The sequence below is a fragment of the Phoenix dactylifera genome, unplaced genomic scaffold (genome assembly GCF_009389715.1).
Source record: "Phoenix dactylifera cultivar Barhee BC4 unplaced genomic scaffold, palm_55x_up_171113_PBpolish2nd_filt_p 000638F, whole genome shotgun sequence".
In the NCBI taxonomy this organism is placed as follows: Eukaryota; Viridiplantae; Streptophyta; class Magnoliopsida; order Arecales; family Arecaceae; genus Phoenix; species Phoenix dactylifera.
The window spans coordinates 195,953-212,657 of NW_024068030.1; positions in this window are offsets into that span (position 1 = coordinate 195,953).

Below are 16,705 nucleotides of genomic sequence, written 5' to 3' on the forward strand. Positions count from 1 at the left end.
GTTGTCTTGAATGTGAGCTTTGAATGCCGATCGGGAGAGAGTAGTTGAGCTCGAAATCAGTTGGGAAGCTTGAAAGCACTTGATTTTTTCACTTGAATGCACAAACTCCCTTGAACCTTTTTCTCTTACTTCTCTCTTGAATGATCTTGTGTTGGGTTGGTGAGAAGTTGTTGGAAGGCACTTAAGAGCTCCCTTTTATAGCCCAAAAAGCAAATATAGCCGTTAGACACAAAGAAAGAAACGTTTGAAATTCAAACAAACCTGCAAAAAGGTGTCAGTCGCGTCCCAGGCGCTCCGGAGACGTCTCCGCTTCAACGCGAGACGTCTCGGCTGTAAGATTTTTTTTTTGACGTTGTTTGGGGTCGACTCGGCGCTTTACGGGGACGACTCTGATGATGAACCGTTTGAATGCTTGTTTTTCTGTTTTTCTGAGAGGGTCGCCTCGGCACTTTACGGGGACGTCTCGGGATGTTTGCACTTTTTGCATGGGGACGACTCCGCTGCCTCGGGGACGACTCCGCTATTTTATCTTCGAAAAACAAGTCCTCTGGAATTCTCTGAGAGAGTCGACTCCGCTTTTTCAGGGGACGTCTCCGCTGTTTTATCATCGAAAAAGACATCCTCTTGAATACCCTGAGAGAGTCGACTCTGCTACCTCGGGGACGACTCCAGAAGTCTGCTTTTTACTCGCGGGGACGACTCCGCATCCTGTAGAGACGACTCGCACGCATCTCTTGAAATCGGCCTTTCTGCCGCCTCTGAGAGAGTCGACTCCGCCTCTGAGAGAGTCGACTCCGACCCTGCGAGACGCCTCGCCAGGTGCCGGGGACGTCTCCAGACGTGCCAGTTCTTCCTGTTTGTGCCAGAGACGTCTCTGAGACAACCCGGAGACGTCTCGGCTGTCCCTGATCTATTTTCTTCAACTCAAAAATTCTTCAATAAATCCTTAAAAATTATGGAAACTTGCCTAGACATTTCTTAACAATATTGTTAATTAATCACCTGAAATTCTCAAATAAATTATTAAGATAAATGGAATTATACTCTAGTGTTTTGTATTCATCAAAATCCATTAGGGGGTCAACAATCTCCCCCTTTTTGATGATGACAAAACACTGAGTATATGCAAAATTCGAAATTTAAACATATACACAGTATTTGATCAGATGTACAAGTATAATGTTTTGATTTGAGCTAGATACAGTGTGCATGATTCAAAATAGTCAACTTTCAGTTCCATCCTTATGCATAAGATTGATCTTAATAGCTCTTAAGCAATTTTAGCATATCAATTGAATTTGAATCAAGTTAAAATTTAAATTAATGAAATATTGATGCTAAAGACAATTGAAGGCTAAGTTCTTTTTGACTCCCCCTTTCTTTTCCAGAAGGGCAATTATCTTAAGGCCAATATTCTTCAATTATATCTTTTTCTAATTCAATTTTTTTAAGTATGAGTGTAAATTTTGCATTCCATATTTAGGTTCTACTCCATATACTCCATATACATATATCGACTCAATACACTCCATAAATTTTGCATTCCAATATATCCAATATCCATATTGGTTCTACTCCCCCTTTTTGTCATCAACAATGAAGGGGACAAATTATCCTTAGGTACTTAAAACTCAATTCCTAGTAGAATTCAGCATATTACCATGAACCACTCAAGGATATTCAAGTTATTTTTATTAAAGAATTCAGCATTCATTTCACTCCCCCTTTGTTTTGGAATTCATTTCAGACTCCTCTTTTTGTTTAAAATAGTTATCACAAGATGTGCTCCCCCTGTTTTATATGCATTGATAAATTGTGTCAAATTTGAACACTTAAGGTATGTTATGAGATTTTTATGGCACAACACAGAATCACATACACAAAGTTTGATTCCACAGGATTTGAAACAAACATTTGAAGGCATTTCAAAAGAGATTGTATGTCATTCATATGTCATTGCAATCATTTGAAGGCATTACAAGGTTAAAAAAAAAGGAAATCATTACAAGTATTGATTCCTAATACAAAAGAAGTGTCAAAATGAGCCTAGGGTTTTACAAAGACAGATGAACCCTTGATGTCTACAAAATGTCCCTCATCGGCGACGTTGCTCATAAGCCCTAGCAGCTGCATCTATAAATGCATTAATTGAGTCCAGTAGAGTTTTGAACTGCTCTCCTTGAGATTGATGGAAGGCTGCCACTAGTGCTTCAAATTCAATGCTTGCCCTTTCAATTCTTCCTCTAAGTTGGGCAACCACAGTGCCCACATTGCCTCCAGGGCTTGTCAATTCTTGAAGGCTTTTTGATATGCTCTTCAAGTCATCCTGTAGCTCAATTGATCTGAAGGATTGGGTGGCACTCACATGAACTAGTTCTGTCGCTGTAGCTTCTATCTGGGCTCTAATTTCCTTCAACTCTTGTAGAAGCCCTTCATGTGAGGTTCTGATGGGGGCCAACTCAGCAGAAATCATCGATCTCATCTCCTCCCTCATCTGCTGGCATATTACAGATGCTAAAGTGCGCATCTGTTCTTCTGATAGGGAGAAGGGCCCACTGACTGGAGGAGGAGGAGGCACAAATGTGGAAGGTCCAGCTGAGCTGGAGGGAACATCAGGGAAGGCCATGTGGCTATGTGGAGGAGAGTGGTGGTCAGGCTCCTGATGTGGGATCTCGGGCTCTAAGGTTTGAGATTTTCTTTTTGGTACCTTGACCCAAGACCCATCTACCTTGTGAAACTCCATTCTACGCATTGTGCTTTCATTATAGTAGTCGGTGTTTCTCAAGGATTTTGCAGGCTCATTTTCTGGAATTTGAACCTTGAAATGTTTGAATACTAGGGTAAAGATCATCCCATAGGGTATGCTAAACCTAGAATACCTATGACATATAGAAATGTAGTTCAGCATAAGTCTAGGGAGATTTAGGAGAATCCCTAGTAGGATGTGGTGCATGATGACTAAATCTCGCTCCGAAACAAAATCGAAGCGACCGATTTTTGGAAACAAGATCCGGTTGACAATACTCAAAAGTAGTCTCATCTCGGCATTTAGGTCTTGTGAGTTAACCACATCAAGAGGGCCGCAGTCCTCTCGTCCTAAAACTAGGTTTAGGGCTATTTCCCTTTGGGGATGTGAGGTCGGAGCCTCACCGTCTTTAGGGATTTGTAATACACTAGATAGGGTATCCTCATTGATCTCTATCAATGTCCCTCGGACATAGGCAGTGTACCCCGAGTCCCCTAAGGCCATATTACTAAACATCTCTCTAACTAGACCGGGGTAGGTTGATGTGTTGAGAGTACAAAGATATTCCCAACCTTGGGCACAGAGTCTCTCTCCAATAGAGAACCCCTCACTTTCTAAAAAATGGAAATCTATAAACCTACCCGTGGTTACTGTGCGATTCGCACAGGAAATGGTCATGGTTGGCGGAGCAACCGGAGGAGACGGTGCGGAAGGTTCTTCCCTCCGTTCCTCGGCGTCGGTCGCTACCCTAGGACGCCTCCCACTTGTTCTCCTAGCTCTTTTAGGTGCCATGGCTCGGAAATCCTAGGGAAATGGGGAGTTTTGGTTCGGTTTGAGGTGGAGAGAAAAATGGAGGCTAGGGTTTTGTATTTTGTTGGGGACGAAAGAGATAGCTCGGGTCAGCTCGAGCTGTTTCGACCTATTTTAAAAACCCTCGTTCGGTCCCCGAGACGTCTCCGCGACTAACGCGAGACGTCTCGCCGGGGGGACGTCTCTCCGATTTGCCAGAGACGTCTCCGGCACTGAAAAATTTCAGACTGAATTCTATCTTTTCCCAATTTATTTTATTTAACCATACTAATCAACATGATTTCTTTTGGTGAATATAGAGTGAGTTTGTTTGTGATCCTTCCCTTTAATAATATACCCTATAAAAGTTTGATAATGATTTTTGAATTATTAATATTGAAATGAGGAATGTTTGACCAAATTTCGAATACCTATAAAATAGGCTCTGAAAATATCTCCATGAAGAGTCCAAGGGAGGGTAACCATCCTCCGGAAAGTCAAACAGTTCGTCATTTAACTTAGATAGATTCATGCTTTCACTTAATAGATACTAGGTTTGCTATTTGTGACTTTGAGGTGGATTATTAGTTTGAGTAGCAAAGCATTGCAATACAAGTTCAATTTATTTGCTAGGATCATACAAGCTCAAAGCATTCCTTAAATAGTTGAACCTATCTTTACAAAGGGGCTTTGTAAAGATATCGGCCAATTGATTTTCAGTACATACATACTCAATCATCACATCATTTTTCAGCACATGATCCCTAATAAAGTGATGCCTAATCTCTATATGTTTTGATTTTGAGTATTGGACAGGATTTTTTGTTAAATTAATTGCGCTTGTATTATCACATCTAATTGGTATATTGTCCATTTTGATACCGAAGTCTTCAAGTTGTTGCTTAATCCATAGAACTTGGGCACAACAGCTTCCAGCTGTAATGTACTCAGCCTTAGCTGTGGACAAGGCAACTGAATTCTGTTTCTTGCTAAACCAAGAAACCAAATTAGCACCCAAGAATTGACATGTGCCACTTGTGCTTTTTCTGTCGAGTTTGCACCCGGCAAAATCAGCATCGGAATAAGCAATTAAATTTATGTCAGATTGTTTAGAATACCATAAGCCTACATTAGATGTCCCTACTAGATATCTAAAAATTCTTTTAACAGCTTGCAAGTGTGATTCCTTAGGACATGCTTGGTATCTAGCACACATACAAACACTGAATAATATGTCTGGTCTACTAGCAGTAAGGTAAAGTAAAGAGCCTATCATACCTCTGTACAATTTGCAGTCTATACTTTTACCTTTTTCATCTTTGTCAAGCTTGCAACTTGAGCCCATGGGTGTGCTGATTTCCTTTGCATCCTTCATCTTGAATTTTTCCAACATTTCCTTGATATATTTGGACTGACTGATGAAGATGCCTTCCTCTGATTGTTTTATTTGTAGCCCAAGGAAGAAGTTGAGCTCACCCATCATGCTCATTTCAAATTCTTCCTGCATAAGCTTGGCAAACTCTTGACAAAGACTATCATTAGTAGCACCAAAAATTATATCATCCACATAAATTTGTACAAGCAATAAGTCATTTCCTTTTCTTTTAATGAAGAGGGTTTTGTCTGCATTTCCTCTCTTAAATTTATTTTCAATTAGAAAATTACTTAATCTTTCATACCATGCCCTAGGGGCTTGCTTCAGTCCATACAATGCTTTATGTAATTTATAAACATAATCTGGATGTAAGTGGTTTTCAAAACCTGGAGGTTGTCCTACATAAACTTCCTCCATTATATAACCATTTAAAAATGCACTTTTTACATCCATTTGATAGAGTTTAAAATCCATGAAGCAAGCATATGCCAAAAGTAGCCTAATAGCCTCTAACCTAGCAACAGGAGCAAAAGTTTCATCAAAATCTATTCCTTCCTCCTGATTATAGCCTTTGGCAACTAGTCTAGCTTTGTTTCTTATAACTATTCCATCTTCATCTAGTTTATTTCTATACACCCACTTGGTGCCAATGATCGAAACATTAGGGGGTCTTTTCATTAGAGTCCAAACTTGATTTCTTTCAAATTGATTTAATTCCTCTTGCATAGCATTTATCCAATTTTCATCCTTTTCGGCTTCCTCTAGTGATTTAGGCTCTATTTGTGAAACGAAAGCAAGATAATTACTAGTATTTCTTAGAGAGGATCTTGTCCTTACCCCTTGTGAGGGATCACCAAGGATTAAATCCCTTGGATGACCATGTGCATACCTCCATTCCTTCAGAAGATCTTGATTTCTTGCTTGAGGTTGATCTTCTTCATCTTGCTGAATTGTATCTTCCTTGACTTCATCTTCAAGTTGTTTGTCTTGTATGGAGAACTCCTTCATTCTGTCTTCAAGTATACCTGCATCACTATCTTCTTCTTTTCTAGAAGAATCTCCATTAGCTTCATCAAAAACAACATGAATGGATTCTTCAACAACGAGAGTTCTCTTGTTGAAGACCCTGTATGCTCTACTAGATGAGGAATAACCTAAGAAGATCCCCTCATCTGATTTAGCACTAAATTTACTTAGATTGTCCTTTCCATTGTTTAAAATAAAACACCGACAACCGAAAACATGAAAGTAACATATATTTGGCTTCTTATTATTCAGCAACTCATAAGGTGTTTTCTTTAAAATTGATCTGACTAATGCATGGTTTAAAATGTGACATGCAGTATTTATTGCTTCAGCCCAAAAATATTTTGGTAGATCCGATTCGCACAATATGGTACGAGCCATATCTGCTAGTGTGCGATTCTTCCTTTCTACCACCCCATTTTGTTGGGGTGTCCTAGGGGCCGAGAAATTGTGATTGATACCATTTTCGTCACAAAATTTTTCAAAGTGTTGATTTTCAAACTCGGTACCATGATCACTCCTAATTGCTTTTAGTTTGAGATTGAGTTCATTCGAAACCCTATTATGAAACTTGATAAAAGCGGGAAAGGACTCATCTTTATGTGCAAGAAATGAAACCCATGTAAAACGTGAAAAATCATCAACAATTACAAGACCAAATTTCTTACCCCCTAGACTAGCAGTTCTAGTGGGTCCAAACAAATCCATGTGAATTAGTTCTAAGGGTTTTGATGTTGAGACTATGTTCTTAGACTTGAAAGAACTTCTTGTTTGTTTCCCTAATTGACATGCAGCACAAATTTTGTTCTTTTCAAAGTCTATTTTTGGTAGTCCTTTGACTAGATCTTTTGTAATTAATTTAGAGATTAAATCCATGCTAGCATGCCCTAACCTACGATGCCATAACCAACTAGTCTCATTGACTTTGGGATCCATGGCTACAAGACATTGGCCATCCTTCATGGTGAGATCATCAAGATCTACCATGTAAACATTTCAATGCCTATGTCCTGTGAGTATGATCTCATTGTCAATTGGACTACTAATTATGCATAGTGATGATTCAAATGACACTTTAAATCCCTTGTCACAAAATTGACTTATACTTAATAAATTATGTTTTAGTCCATTAACTAATAATACATTGTCAATAAAAGAGGAGGGTGATATGGAGATTTTACCAACACCAACGATTTGACCTTTAGCATTATCTCCAAATGTGACTACTCCTCCTTCTTTTGATTTCAAGGTGACGAAGAGACTCTTGTCACCGGTCATATGCCTTGAGCAACCACTATCAAGATACCACATTCTCTTTCTATTTCCGGCTGCAAGGCATACCTGCAAAATTATCAAGTGATGCTCTTAGGTACCCAAGTCTTCTTGGGTCCTTCTTGGTTAGTATAGTTGGTTCCCTTAGGCACCCACACTTTAGTTATGTTTTTACCTCTTACAAATGTACTCTTGTTAGTTTGAATCTTTCTTTGAATGCAAGAGTAGGCTTTATGTCCACTTTTTCCACAATAAAAGCATGTAGGTTTTTCAGATTTGACATCTTTTGCTTTCACAAAGAAATTCTTTAGATACTTTTGTTGTTTGCTAGTTTTATATCCTAGACCGGCTTTATTAAAAACAGCTCTTTGATTGGATAGAATAAGATTTAACTTTTCAGAGCTATGTGTAAATTTTTCAACAATTGGTTTGTACTTATGTACCTCATTCTTGAGATCCACATTTTCTTTAACTAATTCTTCCTTATCCTTTTTAAGGAGTTCAACATTTTGCGCAAGTAAGGTATTACTATTGAGTAGGAATTTAACTTTTAGATTTAATTCCTTAATTTGTGTTTTTGCGGTTTCATTTTCAATGCTAAGTTTTGAATTTTTATTTTCTAGGTCAATGGTATTAACATTTTTGAAGCTCTCCTTCTCAATCAATAGGTTTTCAATATCATCCTTTAGTTTTTGATTGGAGGCTTTTAATTCTTTATTCTTTGCTCCTAACATACTACAATCACTCATGAGTTCTTGAAAAGCTTCATATAATTCTTCTAAAGTAAAATTTGTAGTTGAGCTATGACTTACCTCATCGTCTTCGAATGCCATGAAGCACAAATTGGCGGTCTCTTCCTTCTCTTCCTCGGAGGATGATGTGTCACTATCATCCCATGTTGCTTTCAATGCCTTCTTCTTCTTCTTTCCAAAATGCTTCTTCTGTTGAGGGCATTCGGAACGGATGTGTCCCGGTCTCTTGCAATCATAACAAATGATTGGGTCTCTTTCTTTATCTTTTTCCTTTTCCCAATCATTTCTCCCTCCAAACTTTTTTCTTGGGAAGGGTTTCTTTCTTCTCATGAATTTCTTAAATTTCCTTACTATTAAACCCAAGTCCTCATCTTCGCTTTCTTCTTCACTCTCACTACTTTCTTCTTCACACACACTCGAGTAGCCTTGAGTGCGATTGTCTTCTTCTTTGGCAACTCTTCTTCATGTTGCTTCATTGTGAGCTCATGCGTCATCAATGAGCCCAATAGTTGTTCAAGTCCCAATGTGTTGAGGTCTTTAGCTTCCACGATCACCGTGACCTTCGCTTCCCATGCTTTTGGCAAGGACCTGAGAGTTTTACTCACAAGTTCTGGGTTAGTGTAGGATTTGCCCAAATTCTTTAGACCATTTATTATATCGGTGAAGCGTGTGAACATGCATGAGATGGTTTTGTTGGGTTCCATCTTAAATAACTCATACTTGTGAACTAGAATGTTCACTTTAGATTCTTTGACTTGATTTGTACCCTCGTGGGTAACTTCAAGCCTATCCCATATTTCCTTAGCGGAACTACATGTGGAGACTCTATTAAATTCATTCACATCTAGAGCACAAAATAATGAGTTCATGGCTCTAGCATTGAGTTGAACCATCCTGTTATCATTCTCATCCCAATCCTCCTCAGGTTTGGGAATTTGAATGTCATTAACCATGTGAGATGGTTCGTGTGGTCCCTTGATTATGACCCTCCACAAGGCATAATCTTGTGCTTGAATAAAGATCTTCATTCTAGTCTTCCAATAGGTATAATTTGTCCCATTGAAGAGTGGAGGTCTATTGGTTGCCTGCCCCTCAGCAGGAACATTGTAGAAGGGTGTTGCCATCTAGATCTTTGGCCAAGACGGTTAGATCTTCAAGAAATACACAGAGCACCTGCTCTGATACCACTTGTTGCCCAGAGATGGTCACCCAAGAGGGGGGTGAATTGGGTGTTTTAAAACTTTTTGCCCAATTAAAAATAAAACACACAAATGTATGAGCTAAGGTAAAAATAGAGGTATGAAAACAGACAATCGCAAACACAAGGTTTTATAGTGGTTCGGAGCTTCCACTGCTCCTACATCCACTCCCCAAAGCACCTTTGGGAATTTCCACTATAATCCAAGATTACAGTCCGGTAGTTTTGCGAGTGCACTACCCAACTCGTTGTTTTACACCGGGCTAACAACGAACCCTACAACCCCCAATTTCACCTAGGCTTGGGACGCCTTTCCTTTGTTCCAAGTCCCTTGACTGGAACAAGCACAATAACCAAAGGTTTTACAAAAGATTTGAAAGCTCTAAATAAGCAGATAAAATAGTGAGAAATAACAAAACCCGGAAGAACCCTTTTAGCCGTTGGAAGCGTGGAAAATGGTGGTTCTTCCGATGTGGATCGCGTTGTCTTGAATGTGAGCTTTGAATGCCGATCGGGAGAGAGTAGTTGAGCTCGAAATCAGTTGGAAAGCTTGAAAGCACTTGATTTCTTCACTTGAATGCACTAACTCCCTTGAACCTTTTTCTCTTACTTCTCTCTTGAATGATCTTGTGTTGGGTTGGTGAGAAGTTGTTGGAAGGCACTTAAGAGCTCCCTTTTATAGCCCAAAAAGCAAATATAGCCGTTAGACACAAAGAAAGAAACGTTTGAAATTCAAACAAACCTGCAAAAAGGTGTCAGTCGCGTCCCAGGCGCTCCGGAGACGTCTCGGCTGTAAGATTTTTCTTTTGACGTTGTTTGGGTTCGACTCGGCGCTTTACGGGGACGACTCTGATGATGAACCGTTTGAATGCTTGTTTTTCTGTTTTTCTGAGAGGGTCGCCTCGGCACTTTACGGGGACGTCTCAGGATGTTTGCACTTTTTGCATGGGGACGACTCCGCTGCCTCGGGGACGACTCCGCTGTTTTATCTTCGAAAAACAAGTCCTCTGGAATTCTCTGAGAGAGTCGACTCCGCTTTTTCAGGGGACGTCTCCGCTGTTTTATCATCGAAAAAGACATCCTCTGGAATACCCTGAGAGAGTCGACTCTGCTACCTCGGGGACGACTCCAGAAGTCTGCTTTTTACTTGCGGGGACGACTCCGCGTCCTGTGGAGACGACTCGCACGCATCTCTTGAAATCGGCCTTTCTGCCGCCTCTGAGAGAGTCGACTCCGACCCTGCGAGACGCCTCGCCAGGTGCCGGAGGACGTCTCCAGACGTGCCAGTTCTTCCTGTTTGTGCCAGAGACGTCTCTGAGACAACCCGGAAACGTCTCGGCTGTCCCTGATCTATTTTCTTCAACTCAAAAATTCTTCAATAAATCCTTAAAAATTATGGAAACTTGCATAGACATTTCTTAACAATATTGTTAATTAATCACCTGAAATTTTCAAATAAATTATTAAGATAAATGCAATTATACTCTAGTGTTTTGTATTCATCAAAATCCATTAGGGGGTCAACACTGGAGAAAGCAAAAATGGATCCAAAACAAGTACGGATAATGGTAAAACCAGTCTCGAATGTATATAACTCCACCAATCTGCTTCCCACCCTTTGCCTAGTCGCTCCACTTGCTTGTCCTATGCCTCCCATCGTCCGATCATCCCCTCTTTTTTCAACCAAATTCTAGATGTAGTGCCACAACTAAGCCAATCAGATGCTAGCTAATCTACCACTCCCTATCCACCAACTCAATATTAATTTCATGCTCTATTTTTTGTTTTAATTTGTTATACTTTCTAGATTACGATCACATATTTTTGCTTCAGTTTCCATGGAACTTGTTAATATGATTATGGAGTGTTGCTTCAATTCCTACAAATCTGAGCCACTTTAATTTATCCTTTTATTGATTTTTGAGTTTCTAAAAATAATATTTTTGTTTATTGTATTTCTATTAATATTAAAAATTTGGTTTGTTATGTTTTATGCTTTAGACTTATTTTATTTAATATTATGCGAACAAGGTTTACTTTTATTTTTTTATTTGTTTGATTTGTATGCAAAAAAATAATAATTTATGTACTTTTATCCGACTTGATCTGTCCAACCCATCCTATCTAACTCTGTCCAACATATCTTATCTCGAGATGTGTACAGGGCGAGTATGGTGAGGCACCGTCAATTTTGTTGTGTAATCAATCTCCCTTCCTCTCCATGGCCTTCTCCTAGTTACAAAGCCACCATCAATGGCCTCAGTCAAGTCGGCCGGTCGCCGAATTCGTTGAACAAAGTTGTTCCCCATTCTGAATCCCTCTCTCCTATTTTTTTTCTCTTTCTTTTTCCTCCCATCTAGCCGACCACAATAGCTGTGGGATGGTGCCGAGCTAGCCACCATTGTCGGACATGGTCATGTTTGCGTGCCTAGGGCCAGAGCTGCTGTCGTCGAGGGTGGCCGGCCCAAGAGTCTCTCCCTTCCTTTCTTTGAGAAGAGAAAATCTTCTCTTTTTTTCTCTCTTCATCAATCTTTCTTCCGAGTCGACATTAGGCGGCCCTAAGGGGGTTCTGGGCAGACAATGTAAAAATAACTATTGTCTCTCCCGTAATTTCATACCATTGATCGTGGTTGTTGTGGTCACTCTTATAATTAAACCTAGTCTTGTAGGGGAACAACCGTCTAGGTAAGAAGGTGTTGAACTAGACACTTTGTCAAACCAAATTTATCGATGTAAATTTTACGATGCAAATCTAATAGTACAAACCAATAAATACTGACTAAAAATATAGTAACCGAGTATAGGGATTCTTACCTATACTAAATACTGACTAAAAATAATGATCACAAACCCACTTCATAGTCTACGAGCTAGGGTGCAGATTATCCCAATTGGAACCTTTATGCATATATGACTCTCCCTCTACAGAGTCAAACTCGATTATTAAAAGAAAGTTAAATAGTGGACTAGTAACCTAGACCACCTACCAGCATCCACCAGAGGTTACCATCAGGTCCCCCTGAGACCCTGTTACCATCTAGCGGGGTAAACTAGAGAGAGGGACTTTAAGAGAGAGAAAAAAAGAGAGAAGAAAGAAAGAAAAACTAGGGAGAGAAAATAGAGAGAGGAGAGAGAATGAGAGAAGAGGGAAGAAGAGAGAGAAGCTCTCTCTCTCTCCTCTCTTTACGATCGGTTGTCTCCTTCTCCCTTCTCCCTCATAGGTCCAAGGTGGGTGGCGGTTATGGTGGCCCGCCCCCACTCGATGGCGGCCACAACCTCGGCCAAATCAGTTGCCGACAATGGAGAAATAAGGAAGATGAAGGCTGAAATAGGGCACCTTTGTTTCAACAAATTTTCGACGATTCGATGGCTCCATTCATGGCGAACGAGGCCGTAAACAATAGAGAAGAAAGAGAAGGAGAAGAAGGAGCCTTACCTCGGTCTGGCGAGGCACTCCGGCAATCCTTTCTGGCAACGAATTGAGGAAGAAAGCCCGAAAAGAGGGTTTGGAATCAGTGGCGATCTTTGGCAATTTCGTTGAAGTAAATCTAAGGAGAAAAATTAAATAGTTGAGATCCTAGAGTTCGAGTCGAACTCGGATTGCTCTCGAGAAGTCTCGGACTCCTCTAGGATTGGGGGAGGAAGAAGATTCCCATCAGAGTCTTCTTCTCTGTCTACATCGTGCCACAATGCACAGGGGCCTTGGGCCTGGCCTATTTGATCCGGTCCACAAGCCCATAGCTGAGCTGGTCATGGGTCGGGCTATGCCTGGCCACTCCGGGCCGGCCCTCGAGCCCACGGAACAAGGTTGGGCGTTATCGATCTAGGCCTGGCCACTTCAGACCAACCCATGAGCCCAAAAAAAATCCAGGTTATTACATGCACACTTCTGTATATGGGAGAAATTTCAGGTATTTGATTCATAATTTTAATTAGTGGTGTTCCCATTGTTAAATAAAATTCAGATCATATTGCAAGTTTTTTGTGAAGAAAAACTTGCATGATGCCAAAACACATTTCTTATGAATGGAAATCTTGAAGCGAACATCTCAAAAAAAGAAAAAAGAAATCTTCAAGCAATGATATTAAATCGCTATTACCCATGTCCTTTGGTTGACAACATTTCAAGAATACTTTAATATGTGTTTGTGGGAATACCTTTTAAATTTTCATCGGAATGAGGATCTGTTTGTGGGATTACCTTTTTAATTTTCATTGGAATGGGAGGATTTGGAAATGTATTACCTATGTATTTAGTTTTTGGTGACAAAATTGAAAAGCCAAAGGCAAACCATACGTAATTTGAATATAATATAAAGAACGGTTGGCTAGTCCAACACAGGAACAGGTGGTAAACATCTATTGATCTATGGGTCAGCCTAATCTCCATTCTTGATTTCTTTAGAGTGCAGCCTATTTATAGGCAATGCCAATTGGCTCGCATGTGCTGATTCAAAGATCGATCTACAAACTTTCAGAGTGTAGCCTATTTATAGGCAATTAGCTTCATTGATCTACATAGCTTCAAACAGCTCATTTATGTCGCTAAAGCAAACTTTCAAACGACCAATAATTTATTTGCATCATCAGTCATATGAAATTGTACTCTTGTACTACTTTTATCAGCAGCTTGAATTAGTAATTACTGTCAAAACATAAGTTTCTTTCTATTGAACATTTGACCTCTTCGTCCACTTGATGATAAACACCATTCCATCCACCCACATGTTGTCAATGTCAATAGCTCTATCCTCTTAATGCTAAATGCAAGGTGCATCCACCCACAAACAGTCTGCTGTCAATGTTAGCTCAACAAAATATAATAAGAAAGCATTTGATCAAGATGAGCAAAGGAATCTGACCTTCAGCAATGCTGCAGCACAATCAAGTAAGAGCATTCCATCTCTAATATTCTTGTGTCATTGTCTTTTGTTTGTTCTAGTTGTGCAGAATGCATGAAAGATTACAACTTTATGCAGGTATTTGTGACCCTACATTAGGTTATGTAATGTAGTTGAGACTGGTGATTTATAACTGAGCCCAGATGATAACTCTTTTTCTCAGAGGCCAACAGTGGTTTGCACAAGAGGAAATGGACAGTTAGATTTCTACAATCCCATCCAGAATATGGCATTATCTAAAATCAATACATTTTGTATATTTTTACTACTACCATACATTATGACTATAATAAAAATATATGCCGACGCATTCCACTCGAATGCATCTCCCTTTAAGAAGCATTATGATCATGAAAGATAATAATTGAATATTTGTTTGAAAATGCAATTTTAATTTCATATAGTGACCTAAAGCTCTAGGCCATTGAGCATGTTTCAATTATTTTCAATTGCATTAGTGTAATACCCCTAAAAAAAAAAAAAAAAAGAGAGAGAGAGAGAGGGGTGGACGGGCCGGCCCGAAAAGACCGGGCCCATCCACCATATACGATCGTGCCTAGGGCACAATCGTGGGAGAAGAAACCAAAAAAAAAAAAGGGGGAGAGGCGGCGGCGTCCGGCGTGAGGTCGATCGCCGGAGGAGACAAGCACCGGAGAGGAGATCCGGCCGGCTGCAAAGCGACCTCTTCCCTTCGTGAAGACTCCTCACAAATCGGGCGAAGAAGCTTGGGGATCCGAAGGTCTTCCTCTCCGATTTTGTCGCCGGAAAGGCCGCCGGAGCACCCCCATCGGACCGAGGTAAGCGTGAATCCTTCCCTTGCGTTTCATTTGCTAGCTTTTCGGGCGGTGTTGATGGGGATTTGGCCGGTGAGATCGTCGGAGAAGGATCCGAAACAGGGGTACCCTGTTTCGGCTTCTCTTTTCGGATCTTGCCGCCGGCCGCCGGTCGTCGGGATTGGCCGAGGTCCATGACGGTGGGGTGGTCGGGATATGGGAGATTTGGAGTAGGGCTCTAGGGCTTTGGTTGGAGATGGGAGATGGCGGATCCGAGGCCTTCCTCGTGATCCCGTCCTCTCCTCCTCTTTCCCCCGTCGGTTGGCCACCGGTGACGACGGCGGCGGCGGCGTGGGCCACCGTGGCTGCCGTCGGGTGGGGGGGGAAGCCGAGCCACCATCACGGTGGCCTTTCCGTGGAAGAAATGGAGGAAGGGGGAGGGGACAGTGTCGGTTTTGGGGGAAGAAGAAGAAGAAGGAGAAGAACTTTTCTTCTCTTCCTCTCTTGGTCGGCCACCATCGCCGGTGACAGTAACAGTAGCGGCCGGCGACGGTCCGACCAGTGGTGGCTGAGGGTTGGGCAGGTGGCGATTGTTGCCCTTGAATCAAAAAGATTTGAGGAAGGGAGATGTATTCCCAACCATGAAAAGAGAGGGATCATCCCTTTCTTTTGGTTTCTTCATCGGGACCGGCCATCATCGCCGGCGTGGCAGCGGCCACGGCCGGCGACGACATAGGCCGGTGGTACAAGGGTGGGAGTCGGGCCACCCCGACTGCCCTAGATTTGGAGGGATTGAGATGTTTGGGGACCTGGTGATGGACCTCATAGTAGATATGAATTATGGTTTAGAATATTTAAATATTAAATGATTTAGTTTGTGATTTGTAATTGATGTTGTAGAGGAAGAGTCGGCGGAGCCAGGAGGTTTCGATCAGGGGACTCAGCACCCCAGCGCGTAGGTTGTGATTCGGACCGTGTTTGAGTCAGTCTACAATTTCGGTAAGAATCCTTGTACGCCAATCCTACATGATATACATATTTTTGCACTATATATGTTTGATATGCTATGATCCAGACAAAGCAAAATAGTTTTATATTTAATTATATTTTGATCGTGTTGGCTTGTGGTTGGTAGTGTGATGGATGCTTGTATGTGTATAACTTATACCTGCATAATTGAATTTATGGATGTGGTGGTATGGACTAACCATGTTATAGTGATTGCCCTGTCACGGGCCGGAAACGTGATCATGGTTAGTCTAGGCCGGAAATAAAGTAAATAAAAGGGATTGATGTGTGGATGTGAAATTGATTAAATGAACATTGACTTTGGGCCGTCTCGTTATTATGAGTTTGCCCGTCACAGGCTCTAAGTGTGACACTATTGGTTTGCCCGTCACAGGCTCTAAGTGTGACAATGTTGGTTTGCCCGTCACAGGCTCTAAGTGTGACACTATTGGTTGCCCGTCACAGGCTCTAAGTGTGACAATGTTGGTTTGCCCGTCACAGGCTCTAAGTGTGACAATGTTGGTTTGCCCGTCACAGGCTCTAAGTGTGACACTATTGGTTTGCCCTGTCACGGGCTGGAAACGTGACCGGGATTTGGCCCAAAGTCGGAAAGATAATTGATCCGGATCAAGTTAATATAGAATGGAAAGAAAAAGCTTTGAAAATATTAATGAAGATTAATGAGCTGTCGTATGCTATATCATTCTTGCGTGGTTGGACTTTCATTGATATTTGACGTGCATACTTATATTGATTATTTGAGCCTTTTGATAGTCGGTTTATGATTTCATGAAATGTGCATCGATTTATCGTGGCTTTCAAATTCATATTATTATTGTGTTGGTATGGATGTGTAGGGATTCTT